This window comes from Crinia signifera, chromosome 3 (genome assembly GCF_055691185.1).
Source record: "Crinia signifera chromosome 3, ASM5569118v1, whole genome shotgun sequence".
In the NCBI taxonomy this organism is placed as follows: Eukaryota; Metazoa; Chordata; class Amphibia; order Anura; family Myobatrachidae; genus Crinia; species Crinia signifera.
In genome coordinates, this window is record NC_139219.1 from 237,885,338 (window position 1) to 237,908,282 (window position 22,945).

The 22,945-nt window shown below is 41.8% G+C and overlaps 1 protein-coding gene and 1 long non-coding RNA gene across 3 annotated transcripts in view; one reads left to right on the top strand and one right to left on the bottom strand.

Moving 5' to 3' along the window:
- KCNMB2 (potassium calcium-activated channel subfamily M regulatory beta subunit 2) overlaps positions 1-22,945 on the bottom strand; it is a 521,316-nt gene that overhangs the window by 390,843 nt on the left and 107,528 nt on the right. The window lies entirely within an intron of this gene.
- Positions 897-1,577, top strand: LOC146062682 (uncharacterized). The gene is made up of 3 exons (XR_014471461.1): positions 897-940; positions 1,039-1,103; positions 1,539-1,577. It is a non-coding gene; the product is annotated as an uncharacterized LOC146062682 (long non-coding RNA).

A 22,945-nucleotide genomic window follows, 5' to 3' on the forward strand; every position in this document is an offset into this window, starting at 1 on the left:
CATGGTCCTTGGGGGTATCACAAGCCACTTTCTCAAAGCATTTTACTCAAGTGTTACTTGCTTTAAAGAAGTTGTGGCGGACATACATCAGATTCCCCAGTTCAGAGTCAGAGTGGCAGAACCACAAGGTTGCTTTCTATAGACTCTCAGCATTCCCTCACGTGCTGGGAGCTATAGACTGCACACACATTGGGATTAGGGCACCGCACGTGCGGGGCCACGTCTATGTCAATAGGCGTGGGCGGCACTTCCTGAACGTGCAGGTTGTATGTGATGCTCATCTCAAAATCCTAAGTGTGGTTGCAGGCTTCCCTGGGAACTGCCATGACGCCTATATTCTGAGACACTCCGGCCTCTGGAACCGATTTACCCAACAACAAATGCCAGAGGGCTGGCTACTTGGTAAGTACATTTTTACATATTACCCTCTCTATTCGTATTTGTACCTGCTGAAATGTGTGTGTGTGTTTCAATTTTCACCAGCCTACTACTCTTGTCCAAGTAAATACTATTTGCCCACTGCACATACCTTACCATATAAGGCAATAACTTCCTTTCTTTGGTTTAGGTGACTCAGGATATGGGTGTCTTTCCTGGCTCATGACACCTTTGCGCACCCCCGATGGCCCTGCACAGCACCGGTATAATGAAGCCCATATTGCAACCCGCAATGTGGTGGAGCGTACGTTTGGCGTGTTGAAAAGTAGATTCCGGTGTTTGGACTGGTCATCTGGTTTGCTGCTTTACCACCCTGCAAAAGTAGTGATGATCGTCCAGGCTTGCTGCATGTTACACAACATAGCCCTATACCAACCAGCCTATGTGGAGGAGGATCATGCAGCAGTCGTGCAGAAAGCCCAACCTACCACACCTCGTGTAGTGAGGGGTACGCAGAGGGGGAATCTGGTGCGTACAGACATCATCAGGCACTACTTTTCTGGTAAGCACATGTGCCCTCTATTCCTACATGTACCTTTGCTGGAAGTGAACTCACCTACATTACATTTATCACTAACATCTTTTTGCCCCAACATTTAGCCCAATAGACACAGTCCAAGGGTACAGTTGGTGGTGCAGACCTATCCCTTGCTGTAAAAAACCTTGTAAGTATATTAACAACATGTATGTGATTTTTGTACAATCAACTATGGCTCACCTGTTGTTGTGGAACTACATGGGCCAGCATGCCCTGACACACTGGAAGCATGACAGCTCAAAACATGACTGCCACAGCTTGCTGAAATATGTAGTTCCACAACCTCGGACGGGCCAGATTTGAGACAACAGCATCTTCCACCAATACCTTGCCCATATATCATTACATTATGGAACAGATTACACAACAAATGTTTGAAGAATAGCACACAGACAAAATGGTATGCGTTGTGACATTTTTACTACAGTATATTATGTCATACACAACCTGCATTTGTCAGTCGCAAACAATAGAAATGTGTATTAATTTAACAAAAATTCAAGCATAGTACATGCATTATTAATTTATTTTATGTTAAATAATTATTTTTTCCCTCCATCAGGCCGCGCACTACCACCTCTTGACCCTGCGCACACGCCACCCTGGGTCCTAATACTCCGACGAGGTGGGGAAGTTGGTGAGCCACTTACTGGTGTGCTAGATACACTACTAATTGTAGATGTAGTTGCACCTATGACACCTCCATTTGATGGATTTGTGCCTGCATAGCGATCAACGCATTGGTCTGCGCAGTACACGATTGACTATTTGAATGAATACTTTGTGCAAGGCTGCCAATATGGATATTCTGCTCACTTACAGCAGAACTAAGTTCAGCCAGACGGGTGTCTATGCTATTTGCCATACGCACCTACATTGTGCCTACACCAACCCGTACACTCCTAGACAATTTTCTCAACTGTAGAAAGGTGTCACGCATGTACCCCTTAATGTTGCCCATTTCCAGACTTTGGGAGGCCATAAATTCTCCACCACCCCCTGGGATAACGAGCTGAAATTCTGGTGAAAAACAATTTAATTGCCCGGTGTGTCTCCAATGAGCAGACCATTTTGTACCTACTGGAGAGGGTCATGTTGGAGCATATTAAGCTGATTGCATGCTTTTAAATTGTTTTCACTACTTCATACACCTCCCCTAAAAGGTATTTACTAAAGCTTCTAAAAGTAAAAAGTGGGGATGTTGAGCATCGCAATCTGATAGCTATGGGAAACATCCCATTTTAGTAAAATTACCCCTAAGTGAGGTGCAGTCAGGAAGCTCAGAGTTCAGAAATAGTGAAAGATAGGCACTCTAGTTCAACCACATACAGTGTGACTTGTTAAAGACAACAAAAAAGGGGTAAACCCTCCAGTTATCCAGCAGATATAACATCCAACCCCATTCAATGTTATTTCAGGAACAATCTTCCACCAACTTTTTGCTTTTCATGCTGGTGTTTCCACATTAGAGTGAGAAGGCCTTCCATTTTTAATTTGTGTTTTGCCATTTTGAAGTAATGTTGCTGCAATTACTGCTTTGGATTCTAGAAAACTCATGTTTGTTTTCTTGCTGTGTTTGAAAATAATCTATATATTTGCTGTGGAAACATTAGGAAAATGGAATGCAATCCTATGTTAAAATATTGTTTTGAATGAATGAGCGTAGTGAGAAATTATCTGATCACATATATCTAACCCCTTAAACTTCTTGTACTGGTTGACAGCAAATGGCCTTGTTACTTGGACTTGCACATTTAGTTTTCTGTCCCATCTCAGGGGCAAATGCAGGATTTTCAGAAGGGGGTTTCCAGAGGGGTGGAGCAAAGCACGTAGATGGACACTTAGGTGACCCAGTATATGCCGGGTCAGTTAAAGTATTATATGTAGCTTTCACATCACACTTTTAAAACGGTATATTGCCGTTTTTTTGCCTTTTAAAACGTTTAAGGCTGCAGTGTGAAAGTGTCATAGTTGAAATACCATTTAAAGTTAACTGGTATTTCAACACGTTTAAAAAGCAGAGTCCTACCCGTTTTAAAGCCAATTCAGAGCCGTTTTTTGTGCTGTCTGAATGGCACTGAAATGGTATTTAGTAAAAAATAAAGGTTAGAGCACTGTGATAGGCTGTCCCTTGTCTTGTGTCCCTTCCCTGAACCAGGAAATAAGCTGTGTGTAGAAACGTGTTCAGAGGTTAAACGGCTTGACTGGTGATTTGAATGGTACTTAAACAGTATTTTTAAATGGTAATCTGCTGCAATATGAACACTAGACCCGTTAAAAATACCATTTAAAATTACAGTTTATCAAAACGTTTCAAAATGTTTTATGTGATGTGAAAGCTACATTAGATAGACCAAATGTATATAAATAATAATAATAATAATAATAATAATAATAATAATAAATACCCCTTTACTGCACAGATGGTGGGAGATGGGGCGGGAGAAGGGGGCATTGGGCTGAATGAAAGGGGCCCTGATACATAACTTCCAGGGTGGTAGAGGATGTTTAATATGCATAGGAGGGGTGTATAGTGGAGTGGGCTTATTATTCATAATTTTCTGGTGGGAGGACAGCTTGCTTGACTGCAGATATCTCCAGTTTCCGGAAATAGATTTCTTAGATTTTAATGGAAATAAAAGCTAGAGCATCCCACCTACCAAATGGTATTGGGACTAGGGGATCAGAGTTCAGGAGGCAGAGCAATCTGCCAACCAGTATATAAAACTACATACCAGGTGTGTGGAGCTGGAGCAGTAACCAGCTGCTGGAAGGCTGACATCTCTGGTTCTGGGAACAGTAGAGACAAGATGCTAGTGTCCATCAAAGGAGGAGAGTCCTCAGAAAATATCCTCAGAAAAACTCTAGATCAGACAGAACCTGAAATATGTGACTGTGAAGAGCAATTAACAGGGTTGGATGGGGACCACTGCTTTGAAGTCAGATATCTCAGTTTCCTAAGGGCCGATTTTTAAAATTCTTGTACCCATGGAAAGATGGGACCTTCAGTTTTCAGACTAGAGCCCTTAGACTCCTGGGGGTTTCTGGGTACTCAGAACCCCCTGCATGCACCACTGCATCTGTAGACTTCTTGCAGTTCTATTCCTGCATTTGTAGAGATCATAAAAATGTGTAGGTTTTTTTTTGCATGCTCTGCTGGAAGTATGCTGTGGGAAATTGCCCAACCAGTGAGCAGGGATGCAGAAATGTGCATACTGTGAGGCACTGGCAGCAACAGCATAAGTGGAGACATCTGTATGAACAATATTATTATCTGTGCAATAGAGTTGTCACATTGGCCAGTATTCAATGTTTTTTTTTGCGATGTGCAGCGAATCCTGTTTAGGATTCGCTGCACAATCGCCGGGTTCCGGAGGGCTGGAGCATTCGCTGCCAGCCCTCCCTCTCACCCTAATTAACGCTGCAGGGGCTCGCTGCCCTTGACAGCGATTTTTATCTCCCTGGCAAATGATGCAGGGAGCCGGGGGGAACGGTGCAAGGCAGGGAGATAGAAGCATCCCTGCCTGCACCAGACACTGTGGGGGAGAAGGAGGGCTCCCGGTGACACAGGCAACAGAAGCTTCCCGCCCAGGAGAGCTGGCAGGGGATGTGGTGGAGGGAGCCACTGCACTGGTCCCATTCGTGCATATGTAACGAGCGGGACCAGTGTGCAGTGAATATGCAATGAGTGGCTTCCTGCCCACTGCTGGCGTAATGTGTATAAATCATCTGATTTTTTTACACAAAAAAAAAAAAAAACTTTATTTTAAAAGATCACATTCCAGTTCACCTTAAAAATATGTCAAATGCAAAATGGTGAATCATGGCAAAAATCTGGGAGAAAGCAGTTCTCCATCCTAGCATTGAATACACTCTCTGCGTATCTCAGTGAAAACCCCATTGAAATACACCAGCGAATTTCCGCTGACCAGGAAATGGAGAACTAGCCAGCATTCACTGTTCGCTTTCGGCGAACAGTAGCATTGCATAGGGTGAATCAGATTTTCAGTGAAAAAGATTCACCGTAGATAGTGAAAACAGCCCAATTCGCTTAAAAAAAAAAATGGTGAATTGGGAGCATTGAATACGGCCCGTTACCTGTTGATTTGTCTCATTCCCATTCTAGACATATGTAAATATACATGCATGTGCCAATATTCCTGAAGAGGTTAATGCTATTTCTTCTCCTTCCACTTGCCTATAACACAGAAAAAATCCAATGCAAAGAGTATAAGCATATATTTTCTTTTTGTTGCAGGTTAAAAGATAATTCACCTGTAGCATCTTTTACAGATAGTAATGTGGGGATTCCAAGCTCGCCAATTAAATGCAGTGAAATATGTGTTCAATGTATGTTCATGGTAAAGGTGCAGTATATGCATGGGAGTCGCTATAGTGAGTGCAGGGTCTGCCAATTATTTGGGGCCCAGCGGCTTACCGGGTCCACCTATTGGGCTTGACGGAAATGCGAAAAAGATCAAAAAGTTGTTATCTAGGCTCCTTATCCCCTAAGCACTGTGCAGCATAATGTGAACTGGAGCAACTGAGTAGAATGGTCCTGGAACAGTATAACACGGCATGTTGTTTACTTGAGGCACTGCAATGTAATTCTATGTGGTGTAATGTGAACTATGGCATCATTACAGTTTCTAAAATTAACTAGGGCACATAAAATAAAAAATGTTGAGAGAGGTGTCTCACTAGAAGGGGAAAAGGGACCCTTCAAAATATTGTTCTGCAGCATGGTCCTCATTAACTATGTACTCCCTTGTCTGTAAATGTACAGATGATGGGGTGGGTTGTTAACTAATCATGGGAGCATGCATTGTTTGTTGTGTGAGGCATACACACTGGGAGATATAATGAACAATATCACTTAGAAGAACCAGAATGACCGATACCGTTCATTATGTCACCCAGTGTGTACGCAAGTTAAGTCACAGATTAGATTGCATAGCTACATTGACCACATGGCTAAATTAGTGAAAGTTGTATATGGACACATCTTAGATAGACATGGTAGTAGGTTACAATGATATCACCTTATAAGTAATATATAACCACATTTAGGATAGACATTACCTAGTACTAATATATACAATTGTGACCTCAAACATCATTGCTGCAGTTGCACCAAACATCCCATCTCAGTACACCATTTTTTTCTCAGCAACACTTTGCTAGTGTCAGGTGTCTTTTCTACCCTGAATGGGTCTATGACACACAAGGAGACTGTGTTGCAAGAGAGTCTCTGTATCTGTATATGAAGTGCTACAATATAGTAGCTGCAGTTTTTTTTCCAAATACAAGCTCCATTGTGCTCGGTATACAGTCTCAGTCACATACAATATACAAGTTCCACAACAGAATGGTTGGGGGCTGCAAATGTGCAGAAGTGACAGACTTAGCCCCAGTGTGTATCCAGCCTTAGTTAGACTGGGTCAACCAAAAACAACAGTAGTTGCACTTGGCTTAATAGGTCCAAGTCTCCAGGTACAAAAGTCAACTTTGGTAAGTGAACATCAACAAACACTGTACCAGTTTTTATGTGACAGTTAGTGTGCACACAAGAGGGGGATTTGTGGCTTCTATTTGGGCAGACAAAGTGCCAGAGTGCCTTACCCAGATGTAAAAAGCATACATAAATATCAGCAATGGTTTGCAAACACTTTCATTTTATTTTTAATTCACAAAAAGGAAGAAAATTAGATATTTGGTAGAACTTTTTATGGTCCGATTAACATTTCTTTCAAATGAAAATATTTACCTACTGCTGTCACCATTCAGCATGGATATATTCCCAGACCATTAATTAGTAGTTTATTAAAATTGTTTCATCTGCAGTGTGTTATACTTGCATAATATATATGTAGAAATTATTTTTGTGTTCACTAAGACCTCAAACAAAACTCTAATGTAAAGATAAATGTAGAGATATCCTGTAGCGTTAAAATTCACTGAAGGGGAATTAATATAAAGAAAATCCTGCAATGCTTTTCCTACCACTGGGTCTATATATCTATCTACCTATATATCTATAATACTGTAATTCAGTAGACAATGCAAATGTATTTAAAAAAAATGCAGCAATAAATTTGTCGTTGGAGGCATACACACTTTAGACACATTTAGACTTATGCCATACAATATATATACAGTAGCCTGGTGAGTAATAGAACTGGAATGGCTTTCTATGAGTCAATCCATGGCTGGTTCCCCATTGGTAGTTTATTACAATTGATGGAAACCAGTGGTAGAACCATGTCTCAGCGACAGCAGTCGGGTCGCCTCAGTGTATCCGCAACAGATGGCAGTGGCTCCATCTGTAGCATATATAAGGGATTGGTATTGGGATCCTGTGCTTGGAAAGCCAGTGGTCACAACAGCATTCCAACACCCAGGTGGTAAGTATTCTAACTCTCCAACCCTAACCCTTCCTTTCTGCACCCTAACCCCCAACCTCCATTCCAACCCTAACTTCTCCATTGGTGCCTAACCCTAACTGTTCCACCTGCAGCCTAACCATAACCGTACAATCTTTGTACCTAACCCTAACCCTCTATCTTCCCCTCCCCTTGTAACCTATCCCTAACCTCCCCTATCCTATCTAAACCTAGTGTCGCCAGGTGATCTAAACTTAACCAGTCATGGCACAGTTACGCTCAGGATGCCAACAATCGTGATTCCAGCACTGATATTGTTAGCAATATTGGAGTTCAGGCACCTATCTTCTCACCAGTGTTGGGATTCCAACTGCCGGCATTCCAAACTCCGGTATACTGAGCGGGTCCCCATATAAGTATATCCATAATGTGATACAACCATGTAATTTTCACTTGCACGTCAGACTTCCTAGATGTAATGGTCATCCTCAGTTAACTCATTCCAATGTTGTATATTTATATTTAAGGTTTCTTTATGGGGATGTAAACCTGGTTAAATGAGATTTGGCTACCAGTCTAGTCAAATCTATACTGACCCAATGACGGTGGAAACGGACATGTCTAACAACCCAGATGCATAGAACATTTAATGCCACATGACCTCATTACATATGCAAATGCATAAGAAAATGGATTTCTATGCGTAGATAAAATAAAATGTATATTAGTGACAGTGGAAAGCATAAATAAAAGAACATTGCTAAGTAAAACAATGAGAGCATAAAATGCTGGTGCTGCAGTAAATGGCTATGGTTTTGAAATTCATAAATCTGAAATACACTGTCAATTTACGAGACTTTTTTAAATGTACTATAAGTTTGTGTTGTGATTACTAATATCTTCAGACTCATGATTGTAAACTGTAATGTTTAATGACCGATACCTCAGCAGGACGTGTACATTTCTGTATGATATGTCTTCAGAAAAGTGCACTGATGTTATGGGAACAAAATGTCATATTTGTGATGTACTGGCTGTAAGAATAAGTAATTGCTCATTAAGGCAACTTCCTGACTTGCAATGACACTGTCTTGACATCTGCTTCCTCACTTTCCTTCACACCGGCTCTGCGTGTGTTCATTTACACAGACACAACACAGCAGCCTGATGAGGCCAGAATACAGAATATGGAAAGGTATAGCAGAGGAAGAATTTTAATTGCACTCACTAAGAAATTATATGTTTTTACATAAAGTAGGTCAAAAAAAGATCAAGGTAGCAGATGGCTACCTTTTCTGATGATGGTGAACCATTGCAAATGGAGACATTTCCCAAGCATACAATTAGTTTTGCAGCCTGTCAATAATCATTAAAGTCAACTCAATAAAAACTCAAGAAGTTAAACTTCAGGAAGTAAGTACAGTTTGTACCATGTATTTGTCCAAATTGTCAATCAACATGGATGACCCAACTGGACAGATCTGATTACATTGTGCTTACACCAAGCAGCAACACACGCTACATTTCCACTACAGAATCCTATTTGAAATCCTCACCATCATGTACAATACCCTCTCCTGCTCCACTGCTCCCATTATCTCCAACCTTATCTCCATAGACACTGCCTCCCGCTATCCATAGTTGGCCACTGACCACCACCTTTTCTCACTTCTGGTTTTAACACAATATTTCTCCTGTGCTGCCCCCAACCCTGGATTGATCTCTCATGTTTCATCAGACTATCCCCAAGCTTGTAGTGCTTCAAGTTTGACTCCTTCATGGTTTTAGTATCTTCACCTGTTATCTGTGCCCACACTAATAAGTACAGGTTTCAAATTATGCTGAGTATTTTCATAGCTTTCCTTGCTCAGTAACAGTATTGACAGTTGTACTACTATTTGCTACTTGTCTAATGTATTTTACTGTTCTGCACATTTTTACCCTGCAGTGTCTGATTGTTTTGCCCTCTGTATGATGTTGCGGAACACGTGTGCCTCTCTAAAAAGAAAGAAGAATCACAAGAGGGCTATTAGTTTTGTTAGACATTGACTACACCCAACACATTAAGATCTCAGTCTTTGGTTTACTGAATTTTCCAGCAGTGCCAATAGTCACTCAGTGCCTGACCTGCATACATTTATATTCATATGAATCTAAACCTACTGAATTATCATCCAGTCTTGGCATGCATAGGTAGAAACATAGAATTGATGGCAGATAAAAACCACATGGCTCATCTAGTCTTCCCACGTATTTCAGCTAATGAGTGCTAGTGTAAGTCAACCACATACATACAGCAAATAATAATACTGTTGCCGTGATTGCTACTGTATATACTGTACTGCAGTCTACTATAGATTGAATACTACTCTAGTCCAGAGTTTCCTGAAAAACCTGCATTACAGTCCATGTTCTAAGGATATCGACTAGATGTTAAATAAAATGGACTGAGATACTAAATTTACCAGTCTTGGGCCCCACGATTTCTGATGGCAGCCTTGCATCTACACTTTATATGCAAGCCATTTATTAAGGTTTTTAAAAATTAAGTATCTGTTATTAAATCTTTTTTTTTCTTACTGAACAAGACATTCTGTACCATGAGAATATTATTTTTGACTGAAACAAGAAAAAAAAATGTCCCTGATGTGTGTTGTGTTGGGTATAAGTTCATCGTTTATTTTGTTTCTGATTGAAGCAAGTGTCGGAAAGCATGTAAGTGTATGTACTGCATTCACAGGCATGTGCATCTGAGCAAAGCATTTACTGGTGTTTAAAGAGGGATAATTGATCCCTTTGTTAAATGGAGTGTCAATACACACTGACATAAGAGAAATTAATAGTAGAGGAGGGATTACGCATTGCACTATGTTTTCCTTTGACACTTAAAAAAAAAGGAATGAGGGGGAGGCCTGGTCACTGAGTAAACAACATAAAACCATAATACTGTACCAAATGTCTTAACAAACATGACACAAAACTACAATACAGTAGATTTTCCAGAATAAGTTACTTTGAGATGGCGACAATGCTCTTACCTACGACCAATCAGAAAAGAGAATATTATGGGATTTTTTAATCACAAAAAAAAAAGTGAACTGACAAATTTATGACTCAATAAGTTATTGTGTCTAATTAAGCAAAATAATAAAGTCTAACCTGGCTGGGGAATAATTGTGAAATGTGATTAAACAAATAGAAGGTAAAAGAAAACAGCAGAAGTCAGAAAGACTGATTCAGATGATTGAACAAACATTTACTCCCAAATGGTCAGCGGAGCTAATGCTGCATACCAAACTAAAGCACATGAGATAGGAGATAGGGTATTATGTTTTATGTCTGTAGTTTTATTTCCAGTACATTTGTTTTCCATCTAAAAATACACAGTACTGGAATAAAAAAATATATTAAAAAAAATCAATTTATATGTGTCCAGAGTGAAGGACTTTCATTGGAAGTGTACATTTAACCCCGAAGCTGTTCTCAATTGCTACTTGTTTCAATTTGGGAAAATTCATGGTATTTGATCTATCCTTTTGTATAGGCACACAATGTCAAAGATGAAACACTCAAGAAAATAGGTTATATACGAAGGATACAAAAGTTCTAAGAAAAACAGAAGGACTTCCATTAAAAGCTTATTCATTTTAGTACATGTTGTAACACTTGTCAAATCGTACATGACCAATGTTATGCTATAGAGTGAACCAGGCTACAAAGATGATGTGGGGTTTTATGGTCATGATACAGTGACAATTGTAAAACAATAAAAGTATTAATAAAATGAAATATCTTTGATAGTGTAAAACGATGGCTAAACCAATGGGTCAGATGGGGTTTCTGCGTGATCCGATGCTGTGTACTTTGATCCCTTATTCATGCAGGATCCATCTACTTATTCTAGATGCATTACCATATGTAAGCAGCAGCAGCACTTTCTGCAACCGCACCTAAATCAGAACCATTATGTGGTACTACTACTACTGTTTTCCTGCTATGTACTTCAGAGCAGAGCCATAACTAGTTGTGCCAGAAAAAGCATCGGTGCTCCACCCACCGCCATTGTTTAAATAGGAATACCAGTCTCATGCCTGTTCCAAAAACCTTGAGCGGTATGAGGTGGGGCCTTCCTGTAATGTGCGTGTTCGAGGGATATGCTACAAATATACTTTGAAAATAGGCCCATACAGACATTTTACATTAATATGACACATGCATATGGCCACATGTGCTGAAGAAAGTAGGGGGCAAAGAGATAATGCACCAGCCAATCAGCTCCTGTCATTTTTCAAACACAGCCATGACATGGCAGTTAGGAGCTGATTATCTGGTACTTCATCTCCATCCAAGGCTTAGTAAATAGACCCCATAGAGAGGAGCAGGACAGGAAGTGATCAAGTCAGTTTAAAGAGGAGGAGCAGCTACATGCTCTGGCTGATTGTGCACCCTGTCTGCCAGGTTAGTCATCCTGCTCTTGGCTGACAGACAGGAACATGGAAGCTGTACCAGTCATCAAAGAGACTGGGCTAGTTCCTGTGAGGATTAGCCACCTGGAAGAGCCAGAATTCCAGTGTTGGCCAGAGAAGAGTGTCAGGCTCTCTCCACACAGTGCAAGACAGTTTTGGGTGCAGAGTGCATGCATAATTCAAGTAGCTCATATTGGGCTTTAAAGTAGAGAGATGGAGCCAGGCACACCAATGTGTAACATACATTACAGTAGGCAGCTGGCAAATAGACATTGGCATGTATTCAATGCGGCCGGCGAGGGGGTTAAATAGCGAGGATTGCAGAAAACCAGCGATCCTCGCTGTTTAACCCCCGTGCCGGCCACTCGCTCTATTCAACGTTCTGGGGAAATCCCCGCCGTCACAGGACGGCGGGAATTCCCCAAAACAGAGAGACCCACGGCTAAAGCAGAAAACTCGCTCTATTTAGCCGCGAGTCTCGCTGCTTCTGGAGCCGCATACATCAATTCCCCCTCGCTCAAAAAATGGAGCGAGGGGGAATTGGCGTATGAGGGGGCTGCGTTGTATACTGACAGGGTGAGTGGTGACAGCGAGCAGGAAGTCCTGCTCGCTGTCGCCGCTCGCCCACAGCATTGAATACCTGCCAATGTGGCAGCCAGCTTTGCTTTATGCTGTGGCACTGGCTTCACTGCCCTATTTAGTGATCTATGCTGAATTTGGTCCCCTTTGTCTGGTTGAAACTGTGCACATCAGCTAGCATTAAAATATATTCAATAAGTTAAAAAACAAGAAATTTGTTTCCAAAGAAGCTTAACTGACAAGCTGATTGGCTCTCACATAAAGGTTTAGAATAAAACATTCTTTCAAAGAGCACTAATGGGATATAACATTCCCAGAAAAAAAAGATAAAGTATGTGAATTAGCCAAAACAATGAAATGAGTAAATGTGTTGGTTTGCATGACAATATTTTGAAAAAAGTACAATGAAGGCAGTTGCTACTTGAGAAGTCAGTGTTGTGTTGTGACCAGTGAGGTATCAATGGTGGAATGTTGATCATTGCTCAAATATGAAAAGAGGGTGTTGTGGGTTTTTCTCAGTATGCTGCATGGAAGTACGCAAGAGGAATGCTCAAGCTAACATTTACTTATCATTGCATTTCAGAATCCAAGAGAAATGAGTTCCGCGTATGATTAATGTCCATTTCTGAATCAGTCCCTTTATGTTCTCCGTCCCACTTTTGCAAACGGTACAAATATCTGATTCACACAAATCTGCATAAGGATGATTACGTATTTACTGTACTTTAACAAATATACAGGTAAACCACCAATAGTTCGGCACCATCAGTTCTAGCATTGTGAAGGATAGGCAGTTTTGCCACATTATCAGTGGTATCCCTACAGCGCAACTGCCCCCAGCATCTGGTTATCCCCATTCGCAGAGAAGCTCCTCATGCACCAGTTTCACCCCAGCTTATCACCCCTACGACTCCCTTCCACATTCCATTTCCCCCTCCCCATAAAGCTTCCCTACCAATCCTCTATGCCATTGGGCCTTTGGACTGATATTCTACTTCCCAGTCTCCAACTTGTGAAAGAACTTGGAATTTTTTTTTTTAAAACAAGCTAAGTAGAAACTTATTTATAAATATCAGAAAGGATGTACTTTTATATTTAATTGAATAGTTACATACCTTCCTTTTAATCTTTGTTCCCTTATCCCACCCCATCCCGTTGTGTTCCTCATCCCATATACCGTTGTGTGTGTATATATATGTATATATATATATATATATATATATATATATATATATATATATATATATAGCAAAGGATATGCAGATGGCACTCTAAAGGTTATACAAATTCTGCGCGGCGGCAGCAATGATGAAACAAATGAATCAACACAGGCTTGTGTGTCAACGTTTCGGGCAAAGCCCTTTATCAAGACATGAAAATTGCAAACAGTGTACTTACATTTATAGCAGACAGTGGGGGCAGGGACACCTCGTGCAGAAATCACCAGCACGGCCCGGGCGGGTGTGGAGTGACGTTATCTGGCGCACTCAAACGGGGAAAGCGGGGTCACCGGGGGCGTGCCACAATAACCCAAAGGGTGATTGCTAAGCGACCATGGACGCTGAATAGCGCTCACGTTAAAAAATGTGTGGACATCGGCTAATAGCCGAGTGCAGGGAGACGGGCGCACGGGGGAAGCGGCTGTGGTGCTGAAAAGCCGGCTGCTGATATCTGCAGCGGGGTTCTGTGGAAACATAATAACAGAGAGTAATGAGCTGGACGGACATATGTGTAACATGAAAAAAGTCAAAGTAATAAAGACAGCATGAATGGATAATAAATAAATGATGTTAAGATACCTGTAAAGAATATACCTGGAAAGGGCGATGGGGGAGAGAGCTGGAAGGTGAATAGACGGATAGTGGGAAGGAGATGGGTGAAATGACAGTGGCGATGAGGAGTGTGGGCGGGTGTGGGAACGGAGGTGCGGGGTGTCGGCTGAGGGACCTGTGCTGATGGCAATGGTGATGAGAGAGCTGGAAAGTAGATGGACGGAGAGCAGGGATGGAGATGGGTGAAATGACAGTGACGATGAGGAGTGCAGGCGGGTGTAGGAACGGAGGTGCGGAGTGACGGCTGAGGGAGCTGTGCTGATGGGAATGGAGATGGGATGGCTCCTCTCCGTCCATCTACTTTCCAGCTCTCTCATCACCATTGCCATCAGCATAGGTCCCTCAGCCGACACCCCGCACCTCCGTTCCCACACCCGCCCGCACTCCTCATCGCCACTGTCATTTCACCCATCTCCTTCCCGCTATCCGTCTATTCACCTTCCAGCTCTCTCCCCCATCGCCCTTTCCAGGTATATTCTTTACAGGTATCTTAACATCATTTATTTATTATCCCTTCATGCTGTCTTTATTACTTTGACTTTTTTCATGTTACACATATGTCCGTCCAGCTCATTACTCTCTGTTATTATGTTTCCACAGAACCCCGCTGCAGATATCAGCAGCCGGCTTTTCAGCACCACAGCCGCTTCCCCCGTGCGCCCGTCTCCCTGCACTCGGCTGTTAGCCGATGTCCACACATTTTGTAACGTGAGCGCTATTCAGCGTCCATGGTCGCTTAGCAACCACCCTTTGGGTTATTGTGGCACGCCCCCGGTGACCCCGCTTTCCCCGTTTGAGTGCGCCAGATAACGTCACTCCACACCCGCCCGGGCCGTGCTGGTGATTTCTGCACGAGGTGTCCCTGCCCCCACTGTCTGCTATAAATGTAAGTACACTGTTTGCAATTTTCATGTCTTGATAAAGGGCTTTGCCCGAAACGTTGACACACAAGCCTGTGTTGATTCATGTGTTTCATCATTGCTGCCGCCGCGCAGAATTTGTATAACCTTGAGAGTGCCATCTGCATATCCTTTGCTACATCTTTTCTTCTGAAAATTGAAAGGCACCTCAAGTATTTGTACCCTCAAGGACGAGTGCCGGGGCCCCCTTGTCCTATATATATATATATATATATATATATATATATATATATATATATATATATATATATATATATATATATATATATATATATATATACACACTATATTTCTCTTGTTTTTATTATTTTTAAGATATTTCAGAAAATAAATGTTGGTACTTATGTAGTATCTGGGCTGCCGATTTTGTGATTGTATGCCTTACCTTAAGGCATACAATCAGATGCGATGCGATGCGATTCGATGCGATTTTGCATAGGATTCAATGTTAAGAAGGTCCTGTTCATTTCCCCACTATCCAAGTGGGCATAGAGTTGATTTTATATAGCGTGGCGAGCGCAGCGAGCCACCGAGCCCGAAGCGTGGCGAGCGAACGCATATTTCTTAAAAAGTATTCTGTGTCCCCTCGCGGGGCTCGCTACGCTCGCCACGCTTCGGGCTCGCCACAGGTTTATATCCAACTCCATGCCCACTTGGATAGTGGGGAAAGGAAAATGACCCCTTTTTCCCATTGAATTCTATGTTAAAATGGACTCAGACCATTTTAACATTGAATCCTATGGAAAAATCTTGACCATCGCATCGCATACGATTTGGTCGCATGCGATGCGATACGATGCGATGCGATCCGATCCGATTTCTAAATCGGAAGCCCAGATACTACATAAGTACCTAAATGTTTCCTTTTTCATACATATTAAATGTATGATGTCTTTTTGGTTATAGTATTTATAAGTAAGATGGGCGCCTGTTTTCTCACCATACCGTATATATATATATATATATATATATATATATATATATATATATATAGGTAGGTAGGTGGCTAAGAGCCGGCACTCAACCAATCTGATGAACAATGTGCCTTTGGGTGCCTTCCGCAAGATTAAGGTAGATAGGCGAAAAAGCAGCGTCACTCCAAAGGGCTTAAATCAAAGAATATTTATTTTTCCATATGGTCGACACGTCACAGTCGACGTTTTCAATGCAAAAAATGCTGTTGCATTGAAACGTCGACTGTGACGTGTCGACCATATGGAAAAATAAATATTCTTTGATTTAAGCCCTTTGGAGTGACGCTGCTTTTTCGCCTATCTATATATATATATATATATAATGTAGCAGAGGGTGTCCCGGCACTCATGCAGCAAGGTACAGCAACTCCGATGCCAATCTTTCCCACACTGGGAAGAATGTATCAAAGACAGAACCGATGGCACTCTAGAGATTTGAATAGTACTGCGCGGCGGCAGTCAGACTATGAAAGTAATCAACGCAGTAACACTGGAGTGTGTTAACGTTTCGGGCTTCAGCCCTTTATCAAGATTTGGATCTACCCAATATGAGCTTGCTCTTGGCTTGACCCTCTATCAATACTTGATAATTGGTTACTGGCCCACCCATATTCTTTGCTATATGACCACTGTACATTAACTTTATAACTGGGGGATCACGCTGTCCCATCCTATATAGTTAATAATATAGAAGTACACTCTCATTAAATGGACTTGTTGATATTGAAATCCTATTTAACAGTGACCTATATCTATGAACGCATTTGTCCATAATATAGTGGGATGCGCAGTACAATGCAGTTTAAAACGTGTTTTTTTCTACCTGTGTACACATATTGCGCTTTTGCATTAAGTGATCACTGTATATATCTGTATATAATATGATCTTGTTCCCCCACAGACTGCCTGGACACTGCTTGCAATATGTCACGACCTTATACGGTCTGCCACCCGATCCCCATCCTCACTGCACCACACATTGTTTACCACTATCATGAATGGCTCAATTCCGGCCAATCAGGGACCTTAGCTGTCCACATGACATCACCACGTGACCGCTCCACTATCCGGAGCTCCATACACATAGTGCGAGTCATCCTGGGCGCCCACACACTAGTCACTAGGGCGTGCTGGTGGCGGACTGTTATTGTGACATATTGGCCCCCCGTTGAAACGCTGTCAATGACAGCGATCGCTGCTGCAATACAATGCAGCCGACACTTCCAGGTTTCACCCGGAAGTGACATCATGCGTTCCAGGCTGTGGAAAGCATACCGAAGGTGGGAGTTCACACTCCCCTATTTAAGCAGGGCCCAGGACAGCGTCTCCCTGCCCCAGTTCCCTACCCCACACTTGGATTATTGTTGTGATCTTTGTTACACTTGATGCTGCCTTGATAAAGGTCTTCAGTGACCGAAACGTCGGCAGGCTATTTCTTGCATTAAACTGGAAGCTGATTTGGATGAACTTATTCACAGAAGTCTGGTGAGTTCTGTTTTCCCTTTTGGGAGCAAGTCTGTATCTACATAGTATTGTCTATACTTTACTATTTATACAGCACCCCAGCGGTTACCTTATTTAAAAGGGTGAGAGTGCAGGTTTTCTTTGTATTTTTATTGTAGATATATAGATGACCTGCTGATTATGTGGCGAGGGAGTCAAGAAGCACTGGCTAATATCATAGAGCGCCATAACCAGCTAAACCATCCTATTAAACTTACTTATAACATCAGCAGAGAAGCCATAGCATACGTGGATGTTAACATCACCATTGTTGAAGGTCAGCTAACAATGTCCATTTTCAATAAACCCACTGACCGCAACAACCTCCTGCATTTTAAAAGTTTCCACCCAATGCCACTCAAACTTGGGCTGCCCTACTCACAATTTTTGCGGGTAGTGCGCATCTCTTCTGGCAGACAAAATGCCATAGTAGAATTAGACAAAATGGCAGACAAATTTCTACAAAGAGGCTACTGCCCCAAGCTCTTAGAGCAAGCCAAGAAAAAAGCTCTTTGCCATGAGAGAGGCCAACTCTTAAAATCCACCAGTAACAAAAAATACACTAATCCCATGATCCCATGGGTCACAGGATTTAATCACACCAGTCAGGGCACCAATTTAATTTCCAAAAAAACTTTGGCCAATAGTCCGAAGTGATCATGAATTACCTTTGGCCAACACCAAACTCTTGTCATGTTACACGAGAGGGAAGAGTCTACGTGACATCCTGGTTAGACCAGACATTACCCAGAAACCTAAAACCACTACTTTTCTTAATGCTAGCCTGGGATGCAGGTGATACATTTAACCACCCCCGCATTGGAAAAGCCATCCAGATTAAACATAGACTTACAGTACATGTATATCAAAATGTATCATTTACCAACTTATCTATCCATGTGACGCGCCTACATCGGTAAAACCGGCAATAGGGGTGGCAATAGGGGAGCCAAATTACTGAGGCTTGAAACTCAGTGGATCTACTGTTTGGGCACACTGGCTCCGCACGGTTTAAGCGAGCAGATAGGACTTATCCATTGCATTTAGCTTTCTCCTGTCATCCTGTTATCATTTGCGCTTTAGTGCACATTACCTTTGGGACATGCAAGTAATATTAATGCTTTATGGTATCCCTCAAATATTGTATATAACATACTACCGCTTCATTACTTATTGTATTGTATGTTGGTAGATGCTGTGATTATGCATGTTTTCTCTATTGTCAGCACCTTTTCATTTTTTGTACTCTATGCACTTTATTTAGCAATTGTCCGTGCATATGTAATCATGTTGTTATTTACGTTGCCTAGGTGACGGTTGCTACACACAGGAGACGCACTGTTCAGTGATGTCATCCTACCTGCGTCTTCCGGCCGGGCATGCGGTCCCGCTTCCAGATATCGACGCTGTCTTTTCACTGGGTGCATTTACTGCTTAAGGTAAGCTTGTTTCTTGTTTGTTTATGCCTTGACGAAAGTGCCGCTACAATAAACTGAGCACTGAAACGTTGCCGATCAAAGTAAAGCCGTCTGTTTCTGTTTGAAATTTTGTCCTCTGGAGTGCTGCTGAATTATGCACGTATATCTACGGAGGCTTCCTCCTCCCTTGCAGCGGGCACCCGTTGCAGCACACTTGGAAGCAGTGAGAGCCGGTACTGCATAGCCCCATACATATATATATATATATATATTTACTGTATATCGTTGCTGGATGAGCGGCACTCTCAGGATTTTAAATAAAGAAGTGACACTTGTATTAAGTGCAAATTTCTACGTTTTGGGTTATACCCTTTTTCAAGACAACAAACGCCTGGATCCCTGGAGCAGGCGTTTGTTGTCTTGAAAAAGGGTCATGTGTAGACCCAAAACGTCGACTTTGCCTTGAAGTTTTTAATGGATCAAATACATTTTTGAAGCTTAATTCAGTATCAAGTCTGGTGAGTGCGTTCTTTTTTTATTGGATATTTGTGACCCACATGGAATGTGGTCTGAGTTATTGGACACCCCAGCCTTTGTTTGAAAGAATATTGTGAGTGCTGTTTTCCTCTACAATATATATATATATATATATATATATATATATATATATATATATATCTTATTATGGACCCAAGCTCCTATCCTTTGACTTTTTCCTATTTATGCTCTGTATAAATCACCAAGTAAGGATTCATTTCGTACAGTGCAAGAGAATGGTAGAGCTTTGTTATACGATCAGCAGAACTGTTCAGATCTGCTCAGTTGTGCTGAATGGACCAGCTAGTTTCTGAGCCAGATTAGCATTGGGAAGAGGGAGTGTAGGACAAGGAGAAAAGTGTTTCTAATTAAAACTAGGAGAGCTATTAGAAGAACACTTACAAAACAGGTGTGCCGATTCAGGCTGTTTGACAAAATGCCAGTTTGGTAAGTGGAAGGCTACTTAGCATATAATTACAATAATTGAGATGATAAGGTAGAGAGTGTATATTAGCATTTAGTACTGTTATTAATGGGAAATACTTTTTTTCAGGCAAATACAATATTCATGTTAAAAATAAATCACAGGCAGAATTGAGCTACTGATGTGATAGTAATGGTGGAAGTGTGTCCAGGTATGGACGTGTGAGGGTTGGGACTCGGGAGTGTTAATGGAATGTCTAAACACTGTTTGAGATAATGGTGTAACATTAGTACTGGGAAACTAGCCAACGTATTGTGATCCAAGTGAGACATATACAGAAAATATTGATAAACCCTTCTGCTGGTATTTGTTGCCAAACAGTTATCACCACTTCCTCCTACTTAGTAACATGTACACTGCAGAGAAATCATTTATCTTGTATTTCCTGTATTTTCATGTACTTATTGCATCTGCATACCCTGCTATGGGAACTGTGGTGCCTCTGTAATTTAACAAGATGAAGTTACCTATGCCCGCCAATGAGGAACCAGTACAAGACAAACAGGCTTAGCTTGGACCCTCCAGGTTTAACCAGTGGCCACATTTCACTGGGTTTTTGCCATGATAATATTGTTCCAAAACTCGGTCCTCAGGTCCCCACACAGTTCACATTTCCCAAGTCATCAGGCAGGTGCACAGGTGCATTCATTACTCATTGATACATTTTTAAAGGATGGGGCTAATTATTTCACTTGTGATTCTTTGCGGAGATCTGCAAAACATGCACTGTGGGGTCCCAAGGACCGAGTTTGAGAACCTGTGATCTACACAAATACACTCCATATAGATAGAATAGAAGAGATGAAAAACTGAACCATTACAAATGAGAAAGTGAGAAGGAGGTACAATCGGCAACAAGAAATGTTAATCTATGGATAGAGAAGTAAAATTAATGACATGTTAGTGCCATAATGCCAAGAGAGTTCAGAGTTTATACAGTACAGTATACTGAGTGGATTACATTGCACATAGTTCAGTTTTAAGGATATACGCATGCAGTATACAGTATACTTGAGTTTAATGTGTTATAATACAAAGGGAAGGTGAAAGACAGTGCTGTAATTAGAAAAATTAGAATGAGTAAGAGCTGGTTACTTTCTGTTAGACATGCATGTTATTGCAACCAATGTTCTCAGCTGTGTTTATTAGACAAACATATGTCCTCAGTGTTTAGCTGTTGATGAACATACTGTAGATTAAAAACAATCCACCAACTGAAAGCAACATGGCATAGTTTGCTTATGTCTATTTAAACTTAAAATAAAGTGCTCTTTTTTGACTATACTTTCTGTTGCTCCTAACAGCTAACTCTAAAAACACAAGTACCTGCTATCCCCTTGATCCCCTAATACTGCTACTAATATTGAGGTGCTACTTACCCTTGCTGACCTGGCAAGCAAGACCTGAGGTTATACATGCCCAGAGCAAGGGCATGTCCCCCCCTCCTCGATTTTTAGTAGGGGGAGCTCTTGCGTGGTGAAAAGGGGGCACGGCCTACCTAACACCGTAATAACCATTACACATAAAACCATATGCCATAATTCCAATTACACATAAAGCCACACATGATGCCCATTACATACTATATAACAAACCGTAATGCCCATTACACATTTGACACATAAGTGCCACTTACCTACATGCTCATTGCTAGGCACTTCATGCTCGATGCCAGGGGCTTCATGTTCAATGCCAAGGGACTTCATGCTCGTTGCCAAGGGGGACTGAAATAGCTAGTTGCCAAGGGGGACTAAAAAAGCTTGTTGCTAAGGGGACTAAATAGCTTGTTGCCAAGGGGGACTAAACAGCTTGTTGCCTAGGAGGACTGCAGCCGCCCCCCCCGCTCGCTCTCTGCTGTGCCTGGCTGAGCTGTCCAGTCCGCTGCTATTTTCAATGAAGTCTCCCACTGGACCACTAGCCAATATGCAGTCGCTGTCCAGCAGCCACCAATGCTGCTTTTGATTGACTGCTGGACCGCAAGCGCCTACTGGCTAGCGGTCTAGTTGGAGACTTCATTGAAAGTAGCAGCACCGGCGGACAGGGCAGCTCAGCAGAGGGAGCAGGCAGGGGAGCGAGCGGGCGAGCAGGGCGGGGGAGCCGGTGGTGCACTGCTCTTTTGGCGCCCAGAGCTCGTGCTCCGCTGGCTCCGCCCTCCCTACGCCCCTGCAAAGGACACACAGTTTATGTTTAATTAACATAAACACTAAGCTCTAAAGCATATATATATAGTGTTTAGGCTAATTCAGCATGAATCACTATGTAGAGGATTTTCAGGCTGACCAAGTATCAGTCGACTGCAAGCGTGTAACTTTCTTATTGCACATGCTGGTACACATATTGCAAATAAATAGCAGTCGCAGTATTATTGAAAATGCGATTAAGGGCGGAAATGCCCTTGGCATTTTCTGGATGTGTTTGCGAAAATGCAGCAGTACCCAGGCATTGTTTTGGTGGTTCTCTGACATCAGCGATGACTACTTCCACCCTGGTTGTATAGCAGATAAGTGGAAGCCTTAGGAATGGAATGGAATGGAAAAAAAAACTCCTTTGAAGTTTTGAATTTTGCAAATAAATCTGTGAATGCATTGCTATTTGCAAAGTATTTGCAATTTTGCAAGGGATGTTTATTCTTTCTTTCTGGGTGGTGATTTTTACTCGCAAGCAACTGTTTTTCTCTAACTACAGTTGGAATTCATGCCCATTATTTAATACAATGACATTATTCTATCATGTGTGGATCCATATCGCATACAACAGCACTTGCTATTTGATCCTAGACATTTACACTGTGCACCACCGATAATACCTGAACTTCAACTTAATATGACTTAATATGCCTTAGATATGACTTTGTCCCCAGACATTGGCAAAGA